Below are 14,888 nucleotides of genomic sequence, written 5' to 3'. Positions count from 1 at the left end.
CAGAGCTGCGTCGCTTTTCCCACCCCGCCATTCCGGCCCCCGATTGTTCTTTCCGCATATTCCTCTTCGTCCCATGCATACCAATCGCGACAGCCGCGTCAGCGTTTTATTTCCCACTGACAAGTTATCTGTTCGTTTATCTTTTTTTTTTCTTTGTCGCGCGGGTTGCGTTTCGTCCGACTTCTCCAGTTGCAGACGGCACATCGCCCAAGGTGACTCCGTCTGGTCGCGGCGTGCTGTCGTCTGCTGTCGGCGACCCCAGAAGGTGTGGTTGTATGTAGTTGCTTGCACGGCAGACGTAGTACTTCTGCAAAGAAGCGAGCAACCGACGGCACTACGTGTGCCGGTTACGAAGCAGTGTACGAGACGCCGTCTGGAACAGTCACCGCTGTAACTGTTTACGTAAGATTTTTTTTTCGGTCATTATAGGGTTTCCGACAAAAAATTGCAAGAAACAACTTTGCAGTTGCGGTCGTTCAACTATATTCCATAGCAATGAGCGTATTTGATGGATTAGTCTAATATTCTTTCTTGTGATTTCGGACGTTCTTCCGGCGTTATTTCTTACGCTTTAAATTTCTCTAAATTTACACGCAATCACAGTTTTCTAAATGCTGCAAGGCAATAAGTCACTGCGCGCAGCCAGAGTCAGTGTGAATTGTAGCATTCATAATGCAATGTATTGCTGAAAAATGATCAATTTGCCAAGTCGCAAAGCCGTTTGAAGACCGAACGACGAAATTTTATTCAAGTTTAGAGAAGATTGGAAGGGAATCATTGCCTTTTTTTGAATTTCTCACCAGAACCGTAGCTTTGCTACGTCGGTGTGACGTCATCGATTTCACAGTATTCGCTGGTATTTGCACCATCCTATCGAGAGAAACAGTTATCAAAACTTCCTAGAGTGAGTTATAATTGGTTCACTATAAACGCAATTCACGCCCATGCATTTGTTTTTTTCAATAAACAATAACTATACAGGGGAAAATAAATTCAAAGACCTATGCCGTCACAGAAAGCTGATGGGGGACATTCAAAGGGGCTTCGCCGCCTGCATATCGCTATTGCGTATTTTTCTGGCTTATACCAAGCCTCCGTAGACGTAAGAGTGAGCTTTTCGACAATCTTGCGCTATTTGCAACATAATTTGCTGACACAGCTTAACTTAGTGTTCATCTTTACAACTTTAACGTAAAAAAAAATAAGGGGGTACAGCTACAACCTACTGAAAACGAGGACGATGGCGTATGTACAATGCAAGAGCTGCATGAGGCATTCTTCAATATCTCTTCAATAAATAGCGTTTTCATTTCTAGTTTACTCGAATCGGCTGATTGTCGATTGCCACACTGCTTTTGTGGTGTTCGAATATCTTCATTCCGTGATAACTGATCTAACCGCATTCCTTGTCGTGTTCTTCCGTTGTCTTGCAAGCGCATGCGCAATAAGAAGTGTTTAATTCGTTTCCTCATAAGTCTGCGGTTTATAGTTGCTGCTCGTGCTGTGTCTATATGGGGTGATCATTTCTAAGCTTTCCGGGAATTTGTAAAGGTCACCTGTCATAGTTCGTAGATGACATAGTTCTAGTCCTTGAGCGGGATTATTCAGTGACGCGGGCGTTGCTAGCCCGAGAAATCGAAACACATAGTTAACTAATTAATAAACACACTAGTTACCTTTTTCAATTAATTACTTTACGGCACATATTGTAATGTAATAATTGTAATCGGTGAGTTTGCAGAGCGTGTCCATTTGGAATAGATTTCGAGAATAACAGCAGTTTGGACGTAAGCGCCATGAAACTCCCCGTAAAAGTGCACTGTTGTTCCACTTACCTTTCTAACAAAAACGCTCTTTTATACATTCAAGTATAAAAGTAACTGGAACGCCCATGCATGCATTTCGTCCCACACTTTGGGAAAGAATGTCTCCAAACTAGCGTCTTTCTCAAAGAGAAAGAGGGGGGGAGGGAGGGAGGGAGGGATTGAGGGAGGGAGGGAGAGAGGGACAAATAGAAAACAGGAAAGGCAGGGAGGTTAACCAGACGCACGTCCGGTTTGCTACCCTGCACTGGGGGATGGGGTATGGAATTTATCCCGAGCGGGTACGTCTTGCAAACGCACCGGCTATACAATTCGTAATTTGCAACATGTACCGTAAAGTTATTAATTAAGAAGTTGTTAAACAGTATTCTTTATTTTGTTGAAGATGTGTTTCGTTTTCTCGTGCTAGTAATGTCTGCCCGTCTGAATAATCCAACTCAATGCCTAGAACAGCGTTATCTGGAACAGGCGATTTCTAAAAATTTTGGAAATCTTAAACATCATCACCTCATATCATCAACACCATCATACATGCCTTCGTATTCGTCTTCAGTGCGCTGTTACGATAAACCGATGAACAAATGCCGACTTTCCCAGTTTTATATCATCTTAAGTCAGGCACGCACCCAGGGTATCTTCTTCGTTGGGGGGGGGGGGGGGGGAAGGGAACCCAAGGCAACTCTTCCTATGCAAATGAGGGGGGGGAGGTTTATGGCTTGTTGTTTTAGTTAGGGTATTGTTTATGGCTTTACCGGTTATTGCAGGGTCTGGTGATGGGCGCTGGTAGGCATTATTTTATTTCCGCCTTATCTAACTCGTATCGCGGGTATATGCTTCCGAGGATCTATCTGCCAGCGTCGCGGCGAGTCGTGACTCGAGGAAATAACGAAGCAAAAGTTTAACGCACCTGGCGTTTTCACCGGCCGCAACTCGTTCCACGAGCATACAGACCCGCTAACTACGAACCGAATCCCTTTCCTGGTCCCTGGATCAGTCTAAACAAAGAAGGCTGAACTAACAAAGCAACAGCGACGCGGGTGATCGTTGAGCAGATGGTGACAGCTGAACTCATCTCGAATTAATCGCGTGGGCACCGAATCGATGAGAAAACTGGCCTTCACGCCCCAGGAGATGCCGATAACTGTACCGCCATCCAAAAGGAGTGAAAAAATTGACAACCATTCCATTCTGTGAAGATGGAATGGCAGCAAGAGCTGACGACAGTCAAAGCTCTCCAAACGAAAAGCAAAGTGCTTCACCCACGTATGGGGAGTGCTCAACGCCTGCTTCACCTCCGCCGCCGGTCGGCCCGACGGTAGTGCAATGCCACGCCGAGCCGCGGCCCAGGTGAAGCAGGCTTTAAGCACTCCCCATACGTGGGCCGATCCCGAAGATAGTGCAATACTGGACCCACCCGCGGCGGAGGTGAAGCAGGCGTTGAGCGCTCTGCATACGTGGGTTCATCCCGAAGATCTCGAAGGGCGCGTTACAGGTTTCCGAGACCACAGGGGTATGTGCCATTGAGCTTGGACCCTTTTTGCACTCTCACCAGGATCGGCCCACATTATGATTTTTTTTTCTGTTGACGGATGACGAAAGTACTATGTAAGGTGAGTCATATACAGCTCTCGCTGTAAAAGGCATCAAAATGTTGACTGCCGAATAGATTGATTTGTCAGCGCTTTAGGAAAGTGTGTGAGGAGTGGTGGTGTGTGGAGTGGTGTGAGGCTGGGTACGTGCCTGTCTCAAGTTAAGCGAGTATAATAGCGATAATCAATTAACGAAACAATTGACATTGAATCCCGTTGAACTTTCACCGTAACGCTTAGGTTTTGTCATGCGGTCTTTCATGAGCTTCGCTAGCGATCTGCAACTGCCGATCTAATATACCATTGGTGTGAAGCCGTATATATATGTATGATCGAACGCTTCGCTTTTGCTTTTTTTGGTATTGGTTGCATTTGCAAACGTAGACACTTTGTCGACTATAAATGCAGCAACGATCCGAGAAACGCATTGCGCAGCATTTAAAGCCTTGAAGAAAATAAAAAATAAGAAGGAAAAGAAACAATAACGGCTCAGTATTTTAAATCCATCTGTTCCCATTGCACTGAAGCTCCTCGAAGCGTAATTTGTTTTAATTAATGGGGCTTTTCGACACCTTAGCGAGAAATGTCACAAAAGTTCGCTCTTCTGAACAGTTCGTTAAAAGCGATTGTCCCTCAAGCCGTATTTCGCTGCTGAACTCTCTTTATTGTCGGTGAGAATATTGTAGGCGGGTGAAGTTAGACCCTGTATAGCGATCCAAGTTTGTTACATGTCAGCATCACTCCGATTGCTTTCTACCATTGTCCGAATATTTTTCTTTCTTTTTCTTTCTCTTTGGCTGCAGGAGGATCGAGGTGGAGTCGTTGAATGTCGGTGCACAACAAATCAAAATTTACGTTACGCCGAAATTCGTGGAACTGGAAGATTATTTCAGGGAATTCTCTCGTCGAGAAATGTCAATCAAGTTCGTTCTCCTCGGCAGTTCTTTCAGGCGATGTTCTCGCAAGTGGCGTTTTACGGGAACACTCTATCAATTTCCCTCAAACTCGAAATACGAACGCCTATCCAATCGATCCAAGTTTGTTATACATGCATGTCAACGTCTCTCGGTTTGTTATCCGTCACTCTTTATCGACCTTTTCTTTTTCTTTAGGTTCGCTTTCCTTGCTTTCTTCTAGCTTCTGACATTGCTCCTGGAGCAATTTATTATACATTCCATGCGCACTCGCATGTTCTCGACTACAGCATCAAGTCGAGTTGTGACATTATACCTATTCTCTAAAAGACCATCACTCTCGACAGACTCGAGTCAATGCGCTACTATAGGGATAGTGTACCTGTTGCCAGGCAGGTTTGGCACGGTATTGTTTCGATTAGTAGCTTAACATTAGACTTAAAACTGTAGTCGCGCGTTTAGTTATGCATCTCGGGTGCATCTGGGGTCGAGAAGGAAAGTACAAGTGGTTGAGGAATCTTGGCGTATAGCTTAAGTGCACGTCTGATTAATTCAACGGCTGCCTATACGGGAGCGACGATTTGTTCGGCGGCGAAATTCGCATTACCTTTACACAGAAGCTATCGCGAAGGTGCCGCTGTATAGAGTGGCTGCTACTGGCGCTGTAAAAGATGCAAGGTCACGCGCTACTAAGAGAAAATTAAAAAATAAAGTAGAGAGAGAGAAAGCATTTGCAGCAAAGCTCACGAAAGATAGTTTTCCTGTAGTGACTTTTCCTTTTCTCTCTGCTTCTTGCTTCCATTTGACAACCTTTTTTTACTTAAAAGGGCATCCCGTTCCTTCAAAAAAAGCTATCATTGACTAGAGGTTATAGCCTAAAGACAACCGCGGTGGTGTCCGAGAATACATGGCTTCTCGTTTTGCGTATGCCTCCGCAACTCGGAAGAAGCACGGTACTCGCTAAGTCCACGTGCGAGTGACGTCACTCCTTTAGTCGTATACCAACAAACCACATTCGCTAAAGCGCGCGAAACACGCACGCGTAAATATCGCGCCGTCGTGAAAATCAGCTCAAGGAAAACACCGCACGATAGAAGAAAGGACGCGACAAACGACTATACACAACCCACCATTGGAAGAACACAACGAACCACTGAAAGACACCACTGGTAGGTTGCGCGTACATTCTACCAACTTTCCCATCTTACTAATCTTCTATAAATCATCGGATTCATTGTATGGCTATAGTCGTATATCTATCTACCAGTAAGGCATCCAACAAGTTTCCGTCTGACTTCCAGTAGCTTTCCAACAGCCCTATAGCAGCCTCTCTTTCCTGTTTCTTTATGCGTCGTCCGACGTTATATCACGTGACTTGGAAGAACACGTGTTTACCGCTTACGCTACAAGGAAGCGTCAAGTGCGTAGTAAAGAAGTGTCGCCATCTGGTTCCGTCGACATATCAAGTCGTAACGGACGCCATGTCGAACCGTACGTCACTTACTTAAAAACGACCTCGCGAGGTAACACAGTAAAACCCCGAGAACATCGACAGAGAGAATACCCCCCCAGTATACGAACGCTCTCAAAAAAGTCCCCCAACGATAACTGTCATCTATAATTCTGCGTACATTTAATTTCTTAGCGCTGCCCTCCTGGTACACGGTAATCTGTCTCACCAAGTCCGTGCTATGCGCCGAAAGCATGCAGGGGTTCGTGTCGGCCAATCAATGACGAGAGAGGGCTGGGTGTTTCATAGATGAGAGTATAGGCAACATGATCGAACATGATCAAACCTGTCCTAAAATGTTTGATGCGGTTGTTTTCGTTACTATAGTTGCATGTCAGGCCGCACGCGGATGTGTACCATGTGCTTATTTCGAATCGTGTATAAGGGCTGTAAGCGCTTGGCCGAGTGCTACTTGATTTCATTTGTGATTTGACGAGTGTATAGTGAAACAATAGGGTCTCGAATCAGTGTACCACAGAAGCATTTAGAGACAGCCTAAAGAAATAGTGGCGTCCCGTGGATTTTGTGTTCGGTAGGCTATACGAAAACTATTCACCTGCACGTAACAATTACTAGAGTTCACTTCGTTTTTTATTGGCCTGTATTCAATTCGGCTTCAGCAATGCCTATTCGAATCCTTCTTCTGTTGTGATCATTCGTTTAATAAACCGGTGAACGTCTAGAATACTTGCCAAAGATCTAGCTCACTGCACGTAGGTAAAAGTGCGATCAGTGGCAGGAGACGGAGAGTGAGATATGTTTGTTGAGAGTTCTCAAAAAAAGAGACGCATTTTACTCGCCTGCGTAATAAGATGCGGTTTTCTTTTCTTTTTTTTTTCTTTTCTTCCACCTCTGCTTCTTTTTTGTCGACGTTTGATAGTACGCGTTACCGAGAACGAACACGGTCCCGTCAGGTGAGGAACAGTAAACTCCTGTTCTGAAGCAACAGCTTGCACACGTGCGCTGCAAAAGGGATTGGGAGAGCACCGGTGACTTTAAAGCGAGCCTTTTGTCCTTCACTCACCCCCTCTCAACAGGAAAAAGAGAAAGTAAACCCAGCAACGGTCATCTTTGCATTCGTATGGGCAGCGGCAGAACTTTCGCCTCTTTTACGACTGCCTTTCTTCGGAGCCGATCGCTGAATCGACGGCTACACGCCTTCTGCAAACAAAATGGCGTCGCTAGCCCACAGCCGTACGTCGTCTGCTCTCACACCTGTGGCGGCTGCGCTGTTGCGGAAGGCAGGATGTGCCCCACCGTTTTCACCCCACACGCTTTCTTCGGGGTTTGCCGAAGAGATCGCCGTATGCGACTTCTTTATTCTTTTCCTGGCGCTAAACTAAAGCCCAGACCGCGACGGCGCTCGCCAATACCGCAAACATGAGCGGCGTTTCTTTTATCGCGAGCCGCCTTGCTCACTCGGTGAAGCTCCAGCGAGCCGCCCTCGCAGCGGCGGCGGTAGATGCCGCCAGAGCGCGCCACCCACGCCGTTGCTGTCGGTGGGAAAATAAACAATGGCGACACATTCCTCGATGACGAGAGACGAAGCAGCTGCTCCGGTTGCTCCCCGCTCTCCGATGCAGCCGCGCTTTGCTGACATCGACAGGCAGGCAGCGTTTGCTTTTCACTTTGCGACTCTGGAAGCCGCGGGAATAAAATGCGAATTGCTTAATCCCCGAAGCACACACACGGCATCAGTTGAACCTTGGCGTCGTCTGCCTTTCTCTAAAACGATGGAATGTGAATGTCACAATGCCGGATGGGGCAGACGTCGCCCGAAACTGCGCGATTGTTGCCATAGCATATAGGCGAGCCTTTCGCTTGATTCCCCGTATTTTCCCCAAAGTCTGAGTTGGCAATGCGAGCGTGAGCTGACAGATAGTGACGAATCGCATCGCGGTGATTCACGTTAATCCGTTCACGCCTAGCAACCAGAAACGCGCTCTTTGACTCTGAGAGTCTGACATAGTCAAACAATCGCTAGAGTTGCCCTTCAAGAAATGCCAGTTATTTCACCCCTGAAGTAGTGAATAGTGGCTTAGTGGATCTAATATGTGCAAGTGAGAGAACCATCCGTAGCTGTTCACGAGGTGTCCTGTGACGTGCCACACACCGCAATGTCTCTCATGTAGAGCCAGTGCTGCCTTGCGGCTGCTATAGCCCGATCACTCACAGACTGGAAAAAGCTCCCGCAGACAGAAACACCTCAGGTGACGCTTGATGTATAAACCCCACGCAAGCGATCTTGAGCGCGAGATCGATAAGCGACGCGCTGGAGATGGCTGTCGCATTTGCTCGTCACCTACATGTCGACGCGAGCGACGTCTCCCCGATGTTAACAGTATGAGGGCGGCAAATACGTGCCGAAACTGGCGTGAGGCGTGCTTTCTTAATTTAAGTTGACGTGTTTTGCTGTACAGAGCAGCATACAATATTTCTGAGGGTCTTGCAGTCCGTTGTTGTCCTTGCACGCATAAAAATTCAATCGTTTGCTCGTTCCGTGCGACAATCGATAGTATTTGAGTGATGTACATCCAGTTCCGGCTTCGTGCTATTGGCTAGTCGCTCATAGCACTTCTGGCCAATGAGCGACAAGACCGAGCGATCTGTTCAAGCGACGGCCCGTTTTGTCGTCGTATATATATATATATATATATATATATATATATATATATATATATATATATATATATATATATATATATATATATATATATATATATATATATATATATATATATATATATATAGTGACGGCGTATGCGTGCACTTGGCATTCAGCGCGCAGAGTGGGATGGAAGTCGATTGAAGAATGGAGACCAGGCGAAAGTGCGTGGGAGTCATATTACCCGTACTTACCACGGAGAAGGAAAGGTGATATCACCTGGCTCGTGTTCCGCAATGTTCAATGACTTTTCACAGCGATGTCTTGGAATTCCTCGCGTACATTGCGTGATGCTATGCGGCTGCGCCGTAAGTCAACAACTTGTCGCTTCCAGAGAAACTATGGGGGCAGGGGAAAATAACGAAAACAACAAGCATCGCCTTTGATCTGTTTGCCAAACAAAAGAACGGAAGAAAACTGACAACCTCTCCGCGCGACTTTCGTGTAAGCCCTGCATCCACACATCAGTTATACGCGTCAGCGCCGCGGAATGCCAAACGGAGCTAACCGCAATTAGTACTGTAAACTTTTCTTTGAGAAGCATGCATATATGACACAGACTTAGCGATACAGGTGTGGACAGACACTCCTGGGTTCCTTTCATCCCTGTCAGCATCAGTAGGCTCGAACTCGGGCTGTATTACGAGGGATGCTAAATGACGAAGCAATTTAACCTTATACTTCGTAGTCTAGAAAGGACGCAGAAAAATAAAATAAGAACAACGAAAAACAAGAATTTCATTGCATGTATTCAAGAAATAAGAGTCCAGCAGCTACTGGCATCAGATAGAATGTGCTGACGTTCTATCTGACGCCAACTATTATACAAACTATTATAATCGGAAGGAAAATATGTAAATTTTGCCAATTTAGGAGAGAGGCCTTTTTCTATTAATATGATATCAGGAGATGTTGACGCACAATTTAAGGCGCCGGCTACTCCTTAGCTCTTGAATGGGTCTAGCCTACAACATGCAAGGTTCAAGATTACATATCAAATAACCTTTTCATACAAGCAACACGACTTGTCAAGCAACGTTTTCAAAGTAAAACTATGACGTAATAATCACATGGTGCATACAATATACAAGTTAAATGACTCCACAGTTCTGTAGAAGGGAGTCTCAGGAATACAAATGATACTGTCGCCTCATAATCGTCTCTAGTCAGCGGGTGGCACATAAATTGTGTAAATACGTTATCACATATAGTCCCAACAGAACAGTCAACATACCATAATCCACAAACACATACATATATACAGCGACATTGAAATGAAAGGAGCAATAAAAGCTTTAATAACTGCCAACAATGCCGCTGTCTTCAAGAAACGTCTTTAGTGCTTTTAAAGCGCTTTTCTGCAAAGACGTTGTTGGCCCAGGACCCGAAAGTTTCTTTAAACTGAAAGGCCTGCGGTCTAATTTAATTAGGGTTGATTAAGGAAGTCAGCATCTTGGTGTGTCGTGATGTGGGCAATCTAGGAGGAGGTGATATATATCTTCGTCTACCAGTTCACAATCACATTCGGGAGTTTTCGCATGGCCAATTCTATGTAAAAAATGTTTTCTGTAGGCAGTGCCTACACAAAACATGTGGGGTGCCTTAAACTATAAATAAGGGTTTCCATATTTCTGTACATCGACAATGAAAATTTGAATTCAATAAACGGATCAATACGATACAAATCCGAGCTCTTATAATTCCAGTCAAACCACGTATTTATACACATTTTGAAAGGCATTGTCAGCCTAATGCAGCGTAGTTTATTCTTTGATATTGAGAGCGGGACCACATCATCTTTGAGGTGTGTTTGTCGTGCTGCTTCATCCGCTGCGGTGTTGCCAGGAATGTTATAAATCCCTGGTATTCACTGGAATGCTATTTCATGTTTCGCTTGGCTTGCCTCTGTGAGGTCTTTAAGTGTTTGGTATATTATACTGTCACTGATTGTTTTGCATTTTGTGCTGCAGAGTGACGTTAGAGCCGCCTGTGAATCGCTAAAAATTTTTGTGCATCTCTTACTGACGTTATAAATTTTATCGCACATAGGATTGCAAATACTTCAGCGGTTGGGGACGAAGTCGCACGAGATAACTTGAACGATTGTTGTTTATTCAGGTGCGGTATAATTAATGCTGAAGTTGAAGAAGATGCTGTACTGGAACCATATGTATAGACGTGTCTGTATCCTGACTACAGCATATGTATAAGGTAAAGTGCTAGTTGTTGAGCAGCTTGAATGAACATGTCTCTTTCTTTTGAATACCCGTCTACTGACAATTAGATTTTTTGGAAGTGTAAGTAGCCATGGAGGCTATTCGACGTCTGAATTCCAAAATTTAATCTTGGCAATATATATGAAGATTTTCTCGAATTTCTTGATGAGCATAATTTCTATCTCGTTTCGTTATTTCTAGACAATAGGTGGCTTTTATGCTGCGTTTGTAGATAGAAATAATGTCGGCATGTTTCTGTAGTTCGCATAACTGGAAATGGTGATTGGCGAGCCTCAGCTATTACATGACAGCTAGAAGTCGCTCGTGTAACTCCTAGACATATGCGTACTCCTCTAGCTAAAAGTCTTTGAAGTCCCTCTTCTGACATGTCGGAAAGTCCGTGTAAGATGGGTGTGGAATACGCAATTTGTTGTCGTATTAATGTATTGTAAACAGTCAGCATCGATATCGTACTGATCCGCCCCATGATGTGCCTGCAAGTCTGCAAAGTACAGTCACTATCACATTGACTTCGTTTTCGAGTTTTCTTTTAACGTGGGGTGCCCAGGATAGCTGACTATCAAGTATTATGCCAAGAAATCAATGATGTGTGACAATAATTAGAGGGTGTCCTTCCAGAACAAGCGTCAAATATTTAAGTGCCTCCGAGTGAAGGGCAATACAGCTGTTTTTGCGTGTGATGGAACCAGTCTCTCTCTCTCTCTCACGCACGCACGCACGCACGCACGCACGCACGCACGCACGCACGCACGCACGCACGCACACACACACACACACACACACACACACACACACACACACACACACACACACAAATTGGTTAATTATATTTATGCCGTCTTGCAATGCCATCTGAAGTAATTGAACATTAGACCTAGATGTCCAAATACACACATCCGCTGCATCATCTACAGACAGGCTTCTGTGTCCATTCCATATAATCTTGCACGTATTGTCAAATGTCAAAGACTATTGGCTAGCCGTTCACAGCCTCCACTGTGTTTATCGAAGTACGCGTATCATTCTGGCACACAGCTAATGGTTCGCCAGCTGCATGGCAGCTGCAGTGTCGTCTTTGAAAGCAGTGCGCGCAGCCCATCGTTAACTCGCTGTTACCAACATCGCTACTAGTAACATTGGTTACCAACTACGCCTGGATCAACGCATTCTTTCAATTCTCCCTGAGCTCTTTCATTCCGCAACTGATATAGCCGTGTTTGCGACATTCGACATCCCCGTTCTGACAAACGTCACCGCTCTAGTCAACTCACCTGGACGAGGAACACAATACGCGGCACCGCAGAACACAACATAATGGAAGGAGGGCAGCGTGTGGAATGTGTGTGCAGCCGGGGATTCTCTTCTTTTCCCTCGCACCTGAGCTCTCAGGCCTCGAGATGGGCCGCACCTGCATATCCCACAGCGGTGTAGTGGAAGGAGGGCGGCGGTCGGAAAGAACGCTCGCACGTGCAGTTTCTTCCGCTTCCTTCGTATCCTTTCGCTTCTCTTTTTCTTTCATTACTTCCCTCTTCTTTTGCCGCTGCTCCCCGAACGGAGTCCTGTTCGCTGTCTAATGGCCGGCGGAGGCTGTGAGAGGGGGCAGGTGCGGGGAACCGAGAAACCGATCCCGGCTCGCTTCTTTTGTGTTCGGCTCCCCTCAGCGCTCACTGCAGAATCCCCCCCCCCCCCCCCCCGCCCTAACTTCCTTGCACATATGACGCCTGCCGTCACGGAAGCCGAGTTAAAGAAGCAATGGCGCTGACTTTTGGAGGATTGAGCCGACGAGACAACTGGTCGATGTCGCAAGCATCAGCGACACTTTTGTCGTCTGTTCCTGTCGTCTGTTCCTGTCGTCTGCTGCGGCTGTCTTCTGCTGTCGCTATTTCCGTTCTTATCGCGTGCCGACTAAGGACCACGTGTTGTTGGGCTAGTTGGTGCTTGGTCGAAATCATCATTAATGCAACACCAAGAGCAACACCAAGACAGAACTTTGAAGAAGAAAACACACACAAAAAAAGGTGCGCTTGACACAGGCGCTGCTAACGATTATCATAATTATGGCCTTAGGGGAGGTTCAAAGGGGTGCACTTAAAAAAATGAAAAGAAAAGAAAAACGCGACAGCAGTGCAAGTACCGCTGCCTTGTTGCAATTGTCGGTCATCCAGAGCGTACTTTGCTTCGGAGTGCGAATCAGTCGTTAAATAGCCGGCCCAGCTCCAGGATTGCCTGGTATCTGATCTTGCGAACAATTCTAGCGTACGAGTCTCTTTTTTTTTAGTGTGTGTGTTTATTTGAATACGGAGCATAGTCCATAGTTTACGCGGCGCGCTAGCAACAACCGTTGGGTGATGCTTCCAAGAGCCCTGCGGCCAACAGCTGCAAGCCATGCTAAAGCGGCATGCCAGGCTATTGTGACGTGGACGGATTTCTCAAGGTTGTGTGCCGTCTCAGCAGCTTGTCAAGCATAGGAACGACCAGGTGTGGGTCGTCAGAACGCCCGCAGAACGATTGCAATATATGTTTTGATAGATTCCTGCGCGCATTCTCTATTGCAGAAATGAGAAACAGCGGGAGCACAATTATAGCGCGTAGAACGTATGGTCCTTGACTTCTGCAAGCTTCGAATGCTTGGAGACGTCAGGCTTGTGAGCGTCTTTGGCGTCCCTGACTCGCAAGAGCAACGTGTATGAGAGCGGAAGACTTTATGAACGCGAGTGAGCCGGCGCCTTATTCTCGCGCCGTCTTCTTATCGTCAACATTTAGCGAGTGTGTCTACGTAGACACTCACATTTGCACGGCGGAATATATATATATATATATATATATATATATATATATATATATATATATATATATATATATATATATATATATATATATATATATATATATAAAGACAATGTTTCAGTCTTTCTCATTTCAGGTCCCAACTTCACCTTTGTAGCGGTATCAAAAAATAGTAAAAAAAAATCTGTTCGTATAGATAGGGTAATTAAGAAGAATGAAACGACGACCAGTATCTATTCATTTATTTATTTACTTATTTATTTGTTATTCTGATAGCCATATTATGGACACTCCAGCGCGTTTCTGTCGTCGCCGTCGCCGTGATGTCACTCATAAAGTACGAGGGCGACAACGTCGTCGCCGCGCGTCTCATGCTGTATTTGCGATTGAAAGCGTGCGAGGGTGGTCCGACGATGGTGGCTCCATCTCGCGTGCGCAATGCAGAAAAGCGGGGAGGAAGCGCGCCGTCTTCGGTCGCGCGCAAGGCACGGAGAGGGACGGGGGGGGGGGGGTGCGTATTACTCGGCGGCAACTGCGCGTGGCGCGGCAGCACGCGGGCCCTATGTCGAAAGCGATCTGCTGTGGGGACAGAGTATAAATACGCCGACGCTCTCATAGCTTCGTGCGTGCGCTGTGTTCTCGCCGCTCAGTATGCGTTGAAGCGATAAGCAGCACGAAGGTCACTTCGCTCTCTGCTGCTGCCGCGCTTCCTCCCTCCAGCGTTTTGGCTGCGAGTGTCCGCGGTCATCGAGCGCGATGTGCTCATGTTTGCGTGTGCAAGCTTAACACGTCAATTTAGTTTATAAGCGAATGTTTACAAATTTATGCGGCCGATAAAACTACCATCCTTGCTTCGTATAGATGTCTACTAATTTGCTATCGCAATCGATGCCTCGCCTTTCGGGCGAAAATGCGACTTCGTTATTTATTGAATGTCCCATGCGATACAATGCTGTCACCTCCTCCGGGTTGGACAACTGCTGGTAAACACACAGATAAGCGAGAGAGCTAGAAGCAGGTGGGTGATATAAATTGAACGCAGCAATATGTTTCAAGCATAAAACAATTTTACGCCTCTCCGCGGCGTAGAAGTTCTCTATGCACGCCGTTGTTTACGTGCTTCGTGCGGAGCATATATCTAACTTGCACTCAACTCACGAAGTGGGCATAATAGACGAAAAGTAGCACAGAATGAAATGTATGCACAGGCAGCTGCGAAACATAATTGGCATTATAAGGCTGTCGTACTATTTTTTTTTTCACGATAAGTACGAAGGAAGGAATGCGAACGACAGTCTGTTTCGTCTGGGCAATAATGTCAATCACGCCTAGCTAGGAAGCACACGCTGCACGAGTTTGTGCG

At 45.9% G+C, this 14,888-nt stretch overlaps 1 long non-coding RNA gene across 1 annotated transcript; it reads right to left on the bottom strand.

Annotated features, from left to right (window-relative positions):
* Positions 1-222: 222 nt before the first annotated feature.
* LOC139060575 (uncharacterized) lies at positions 223-12,345 on the bottom strand. Its single transcript, XR_011514938.1, has 3 exons — positions 12,010-12,345; positions 8,696-8,840; positions 223-307 (listed from the first exon to the last, which is right to left on the bottom strand). It is a non-coding gene; the product is annotated as an uncharacterized lncRNA (long non-coding RNA).
* Between the last annotated feature and the right edge of the window lie 2,543 nt (positions 12,346-14,888).

This window comes from Dermacentor albipictus, chromosome 5 (genome assembly GCF_038994185.2).
Source record: "Dermacentor albipictus isolate Rhodes 1998 colony chromosome 5, USDA_Dalb.pri_finalv2, whole genome shotgun sequence".
Lineage (NCBI taxonomy): Eukaryota > Metazoa > Arthropoda > Arachnida > Ixodida > Ixodidae > Dermacentor > Dermacentor albipictus.
The sequence above is the reverse complement of the archived record's forward strand: the minus strand, read 5'-3'. Positions and strand labels throughout refer to the sequence as shown.